The sequence below is a fragment of the Ziziphus jujuba genome, chromosome 8, assembly GCF_031755915.1.
Source record: "Ziziphus jujuba cultivar Dongzao chromosome 8, ASM3175591v1".
Taxonomy (NCBI): Eukaryota; Viridiplantae; Streptophyta; class Magnoliopsida; order Rosales; family Rhamnaceae; genus Ziziphus; species Ziziphus jujuba.
In genome coordinates, this window is record NC_083386.1 from 2,105,001 (window position 1) to 2,112,500 (window position 7,500).

The following is a 7,500-nucleotide window of genomic DNA, read 5'->3' on the forward strand; positions in this document are numbered from 1 at the left end:
GCCCACGTCGCCTCGATCCAAACACTTCACCGGACCATTCAATCGGTAGGAGCGACGGGCGGTATGTACAAAGGGCAGGGACATAGTCAACGCGAGCTGATGACTCGCGCTTACTAGGAATTCCTCGTTGAAGACCAACAATTGCAATGATCTATCCCCATCACGATGAAATTTTAAAGATTACCCGGGCCTGTCATCCAAGGCTATAGACTCGTTGAATACATCAGTGTAGTGTGCGTGCGGCCCAGAACATCTAAGGGCCCCATAGACCTGTTATTGCCTTAAACTTCCTTGGCCTAAGCGGTCATAGTCCCTCTAAGAAGCTGGCCACGGAGGGTCACCTTCTCATAGCTAGTTAGCAGGCTGAGGTCTCGTTCGTCAACGGAATTAATGTAACACCCCGTCCTAAAGTACAACGGAAAATTTTCAACTTTGACTGTTGACTGTTGACCGTTGACCAAGGGGTCAAAAGTTGACTTTTTGTTCCGATTGGAATTCTAGGTTGACTGAGGTACCGTTATGAAGTACGCATTGGCACGAGTTTGTAGACTAGTAGCACGTTGAAAACGGAGCTACGGTTTGAAAGTTATGAGCAACACAAATTGAGGTCCAAACTGTCCAAGGGGTGCCGGAGTTGACTTTTTATTCATGCAAAGTTGAGCTTTGACTCATGCATGATTGTGAAATACTAGTTGATACGAGTCCGTAGACTAGTGGCACGTCCGATTTGGACATGTGGTTTGGAAGTTATGGACCTGTAAAGTTTTTCAAATACTGTATTATTTTAATATTATTTTTAAACGCGTAACGATGTGCCACGTGTGACTTAATAAATGTGACCATGTGTCACTATGGTGAAATGCCACATGTCAACCGTGTTTAATATCAAATTATTTTATTATTGTTGTTTTATGTAATAATATTATTTTTAATATTGTTTAATTAATTTTAAATTATTTCTTTTTATTTCTTTTTCTTTTCTTTTTTCTTTTTTCCTTTTTTCTTTTTTTTTTCCTTTTCCCCACGTGGGAAAACACCTTCTTCTCTTTTCTTTTCCTTTTCTTCCCTTCTTCTTCCCCGAGCCCGACAAAGACAAGAAACACACAGAGACTTCTCTCTCTCTCTGATGTGATTTCGCCCAAGCCCACTCCACCGATAACCCGCTGGGGTGCTGACTCGACGCGGATGAAGACTAGGCCAATCACAAGAGCTCAAATTAAGAGATTTAAGGACAACCTGGGAGTATTTATACAGAGGGTAATCAATCTCAACAGAGCTTGTCCATACTTGAAGATACAAAGCCTATTCTAAGCATCCAAGTGGTGGAAGCCGATATGGACCCGGGTGACGGTTTGGTACATTTTGGAGTCCGGGAAGCATGAAATGGTTCCAATGCTTTATGGGTTCAATACATATGCCTAAGAGGTCATGGAATCAAGTTAAAGCAGCCTCAAATGCAATCAAAAAGGGCTTGTACGGACAGCATCAACAATTTGGCCGAATTTGCTGTATTGCTTGCTGGCTTTACTGTATTTTACTGTATTAGCCTTTTCTTATTTTTCCAAGCATGGGCAACGTGTGGGACTTCATATTCAGCTTATTGGGCATCCTAAAAAGAATCTAGAAGCTGATTTGAAGCTCAAAGAGGTCAAAGATTGATCAAAGTCAACTTGATCAAAAAGGCTAGCATTTTTAGTTTCCTAATTTGCTTTTACTTTTTGTTTTAGGAAACTACCATTACTTTTTGGCTTTTATTTATTTATTTTCTGGAAAAATAACTTTAGGAAGGTTTTTATTTTATTCTTTCCATTGTAAATTAATTAATTCCTAATTTAATATAAAGGAATTAATTAATCAAACTTAGATTAGGAAAGGAAGTATAGTTTCAGCCAACTAGGTTTCTTTATGTGTGGTGGCTGGTTTTCTTTATGTTCTAGGGTTTTATTTCGTGGATTTGTAGCCTATTTAAAGGCTTATTTTTCAATGTGAAAAAACTTTGATTTTATTGAGAAAATACTTGTGAGATTAATTATCTCTTTGTTCTTTGAGAATACCTAAAACACCATTAGAGAATTGGTTGTTTTAGCTTGACTTATCAATAGGTTTTCCATCCCCTATTGTGGCGTCTACATTATACCAAGGTTTCTAACCACAGGTTGGTTAGGGGTTGAGGTCAATTCCACTAGAACTTGAACTTAATTAAGATCCGGGCTAATATAATACGGGTTTAGGAGCAGGTCGTCCTAGGTTCGTATCATTTGGTATCAGAGCTAAATTTTGTTCAGGTTTGATCTATCTTTATTTGCTTTATTTGTTTTTGTGTTATTCTGCAATTTTAGCATTAGGTTAAGGTTGCATCCATCCTATACACGTTCAGCATCTTAAAAAAAAAAAAAAAAAAAATTCATTCCTAGTTGAATTAGGATTTCCTAGTTTTATCGTATTTTTGTTTCCTAGTTTGTTGGTTGTCTTTTATCATTGTTCTTGTTAATTTGGTTTCTCTTGATTTTTCTTTGCTGTTTTAGTCTTAAATATTTGCATTCATATATTCAAAAAAAAAAAAAAAGAAAAGAAAACGAGAAAAAAAAAAAAAGAAGAAGTTTGCGGCAACATTTAAAAAAAAAAACTGCACATTTTGTTTATTTGGAGGTCACGGGTTTGGTGTTTGTTTTGGAGTTGGAATTGCAATTTTGGTAATTATTCTTGGTACTGCAGTTGTTTAGGTTCTGTGAGTGAAAAAAAAAAAAAAAAAGAAGGTAAAGCCGAATAAAAAAAAAAAAAAAAAAGAAGAAAAAAAAAATTTCGGTTTGTTGGAGTTTGATTTGTTTGCTGAAAATTTGTTGGAGCTGCTGGTTTTTTATTATTTATTCAATATTTGAGTTGCTGGAGAATTATTTTTGCTGCTGGATATTTGGATTTTGGGTGCTTAAATTATTTGAATTAAAATTAGTTAAAGGAATTGATACAAAACCTGAATTACAAGAACAACAACCAACACTTTTCTATAATTTTGTTCTCTTTGATTCTTGCTCGTTTTTGAATTTCTTTTTCTACAATTTTGTTCTTGAACTCATAATCTATTACCATCTGGTCCAGTTCTTCAAAATTCGAAAATTTTCTCATTAATTTGCTTTATTTTGTCTAGAAAAACCGAAAATAGGTATTTTCATTCCATTCGGTATTTGTTTATATTTGCTTACTGTTTTGTTGATAAGTTTAATTAAAACATACTAGTGATCTAATTGCTGTTTTGTGGGTGTTTTAATTAGAACATTGAGATAATTCATTGAGTGGAAAAAGGCAAGAGTGTGTGAGCTTAAAAGAGGGTAAAAGCCGAAACTAGTGTGCAAACATGAGTGTCGAGACCTTGTTTGAGTGAAACACGTGAGGGAGTGAATATTGTGAGGATTTATTTTATTTTTGGAGTATTTTACTAACATGGCAGATTCTAGAATAAGAAGAGGAGATCCACCCTTGAGGATCAATGAGGAAGAGTCCGTAAAATTCCATGGCAATGCCCGAGCTACCGGGAGTGGAGACCAAGTGGACATGAGAGCTGTTTTGGATGGGAAGGCTAGAAGTTTCCCAAGGAATTCCGAACACAAGAAATAGGCAAGAATTCCATGGAGGACGAGGCCAAGGACGAGGAGGTCACGAGAGACCGAGAGAGGAATTTGATGAGGAGCCATTCGGTGGAGACTTTGGGGAAGGCATGGACGAAACCTTTGCTGTCCAAGAGAGAGCTGGCCATGGAAGATATAGGAGGGAAGAAACAGATTACAATCTTAGCAATATCAAGATCAACATCCCACCATTCATGGGAAAAAGTGACCCTGAAGCAAATTTGGAGTGGGAAGAAAAAATGGAGATGATATTTGACCGCCATAATTATTCGGAGGCTAAGAAGGTGAAATTGGCAGCAATGGAGTTTGGCCATTATGCACTCCAATGGTGGACCAATGAGCAAAACACCCGAAGGAGAGTTGGTGATGACTTGATTACTACATGGCGACAAATGAAAGGAGCCATGCGGAAGCGATTCATACCATCACACTATCATAGGTTGCTACATCAAAGACTTCAATCTTTATCTCAAGGACATGGATCCGTGGAGGATTATTACAAGGAGATGGAGATGCTTATGATGATATTGAACTTGAATGAAGATAGGGAAGCAACCATGGCAAGGTTTCTTGGTGGTTTGAATCGTGAAATAGCTAATCAACTAGAATTGCAACAATATGTGGAATTGGAGGAGATGTTGCATGTGGCTATTAAATTAGAGCACCAATTCAAGATGAGAGGTGTAAGATCATGGTTTGGAGGTGTTTCCAACAGTGGAAGGTCCAATTCAAGTGGCTGGAGGAACAATCCCATCTATGAAAGCAAGCCAAAGCCGAAAGTCAAAGAAGAAAGTTCAAACTGGCCAAGGAAGGAGACTAGAATCAAATCTGTCCAAGCACCAAAGAATGAGGTAAAATTAGATCCTAAACCTTTTAGAACTCATGATGTTATGTGTTTTAAGTGCCAGGGAGGAGGACACATTGCTAGTCAATGCACGAATAGAAGAATCATGGTGTTAAAGGGCAATGACGAGCTAGAATCGGAAAGTGAAGAAAGTGAGGATGAAGCCAAGCAATAGGAGGAGGACTTGGAGGATGAACCTGAAACCTTGCAAGCATCCAATGCTGAATTAAACTTGCTTTCTAGGAGAATACTTGCTGCATACAAAGATGAGGATGAAATTCAAAGAGAGAACATCTTCCACACTCGATGTGAAATTCAAGGTAAGATTTGTAATATGATTATTGATAGTAGAAGTTGTACTAATGTAATAAGTAACCTTGTAGTTTATAAATTGGGCTTAAAAACAATAAAACATCCTGAACCATATAGATTACAATGGCTTAATGATAGTGGTGAGATGGAAGTAAACAAACAAGCCAAAGTGAAATTTAGTATAGGTAGATATGAGGATGTAGTCTTATGTGATATTGTACCCATGATTGGTGGACATATACTATTAGGTAGGCCATGGCAATTTGATAAAGATGCTAGTCATTTTGGTCGAGAAAATAGTATTGTTTTCAGGTTTAAAGGGAAGAAGGTCATGCTGGAACCATTATCTCCTAAAGAGGTTTACAAAGACCAATTACAAATGCAACAAAGGAGAGAAGCCGAAAAGCTCAAGGAAAAAGCAAGTATGGCACCAACGGCTTTACCATTTTTTCAAGAAGGTAAGAATGAGGTTGCTGATCAAGGTAAGATTTCTAAGACTCATATTGAGTGGAAAGATCAAGGAAAAACCGAAAGAGAGGGGAAAGAAAGTGGCAAACCCGCGTGCTTGGAGAAGGAAGAGAAATCTGAAGGTTTGCGCCAATCCAAGGGGAAAAAAGAAAAAGAAAGAAAAGAAAGGTTAAGTAGCAACTTTTATTTGAGTTTAGGGGATATTAATAAGGTTATTGAGTGTAAGAAACCTTTGCTGGTCTTCATTTATAAAGAAAATTATTTTAATGATCAAACTAACTTTGAAGATCTTGAATTGCCAAGTTCAATGATTTCTCTTTTGAAGGAATTTGGAGATGTCTTCCCAAATGAAATTCCAATTGGACTACCATCCAATCAAGAGGGAAAAGGTGAGCTTGCTGTTCAAGGTAAGTCTTCTAATACTCAGGTTGTGTGGAAAAATTTTATTAAAACCAAGAGTGAGAAATTTGGTGCAAAAGCCGAGAGTGAGGAAGGTGAGATGGTCGTGAGTGGGAAAGGAAAAGGAAGACAAGAATGGAAAAATATAAATTTTTATCTTAGCTTTGGTGATGTTAATAAAGTAATTATGAATAAGAAATCATTGCTGACCATGAACTTTAAAGATACTTATTTAAAGATGTCTTTATTGCATAGAACTTTATCTGCATTGTTGAGAGCTTTACTTTGTGGTAATTTGAAAATTTGGGAAATATTGTTTGCTAACTTTAAAAAGTGTAATTTTTACCATAATGAGCATGTATTTCTAGATTTTGTTGTAATAGTGTTTGACCCATGAGAATTGGTTTGGTTGCACTTACGAAAGGAAAGGTTTCCTAAAAAAAGAAATTCAAAGCTCATGCCGCCTATGGATGGACTTTTTCAAGTTTTGGAGCCGAATAACAAGAATGACTACAAGCTTAATTTACCGAGTGAGTATAACATGAGTGCTGCATTTAATGTTGCTGATTTAACTCCTTTTACTGCAGGTGATGATCTTGATTTGAGGACAAATCCTTTTCAAGAGGAGGGGAATGATGTGATTCCGCCCGAGCCCGCTCCACCGATAACCCGCTTGGGTGCTGACTCGACGCGGATGAAGACTAGGCCAATCACAAGAGCTCAAATTAAGAGATTTAAGGACAACCTGGGAGTATTTATACAGAGGGTAATCAATCTCAACAGAGCTTGTCCATACTTGAAGATACAAAGCCTATTCTAAGCATCCAAGTGGTGGAAGCCGATACGGACCCGGGTGACGGTTTTGGTACATTTTTGGAGTTCGGGAAGCATGAAATGGTTCCAATGCTTTATGGGTTCAATACATATGCCTAAGAGGTCATGGAATCAAGTTAAAGCAGCCTCAAATGCAATCAAAAAGGGCTTGTACGGACAGCATCAACAATTTGGCCGAATTTGCTGTATTGCTTGCTGGCTTTACTGTATTTTACTGTATTAGCCTTTTCTTATTTTTCCAAGCATGGGCAACGTGTGGGACTTGATATTCAGCTTATTTGGCATCGTAAAATGAATCTAGAAGCTGATTTGAAGCTCAAAGAGGTCAAAGATTGATCAAAGTCAACTTGATCAAAAAGGTTAGCATTTTTAGTTTCCTAATTTGCTTTTACTTTTTGTTTTAGGAAACTACCATTACTTTTTGGCTTTTATTTATTTATTTTCTGGAAAAATAACTTTAGGAAGGTTTTTATTTTATTCTTTCCATTGTAAATTAATTAATTCCTAATTTAATATAAAGGAATTAATTAATCAAACTTAGATTAGGAAAGGAAGTATAGTTTCAGCCAACTAGGTTTCTTTATGTGTGGTGGCTGGTTTTCTTTATGTTCTAGGGTTTTATTTCGTGGATTTGTAGCCTATTTAAAGGCTTATTTTTCAATGTGAAAAAACTTTGATTTTATTGAGAAAATACTTGTGAGATTAATTATCTCTTTGTTCTTTGAGAACACCTAAAACACCATTAGAGAATTGGTTGTTTTAGCTTGACTTATCAATAGGTTTTCCATCCCCTATTGTGGCGTCTACATTATACCAAGGTTTCTAACCACAGGTTGGTTAGGGGTTGAGGTCAATTCCACTAGAACTTGAACTTAATTAAGATCCGGGCTAATATAATACGGGTTTATGAGCAGGTCGTCCTAGGTTCGTATCACTCTCTCTCTCTCCTTTGACTCTCTCCCTCTCTCTCTTTGACCGACCTTTTGGCTGGATTTCAATCGCCGGACGGCCACACGCGCC

The 7,500-nt window shown here is 37.1% G+C and overlaps 1 protein-coding gene across 1 annotated transcript in view; it reads right to left on the reverse strand.

Moving 5' to 3' along the window:
- LOC107412847 (nascent polypeptide-associated complex subunit alpha-like protein 1) overlaps positions 1-7,500 on the reverse strand; it is a 444,693-nt gene that overhangs the window by 255,025 nt on the left and 182,168 nt on the right. The window lies entirely within an intron of this gene.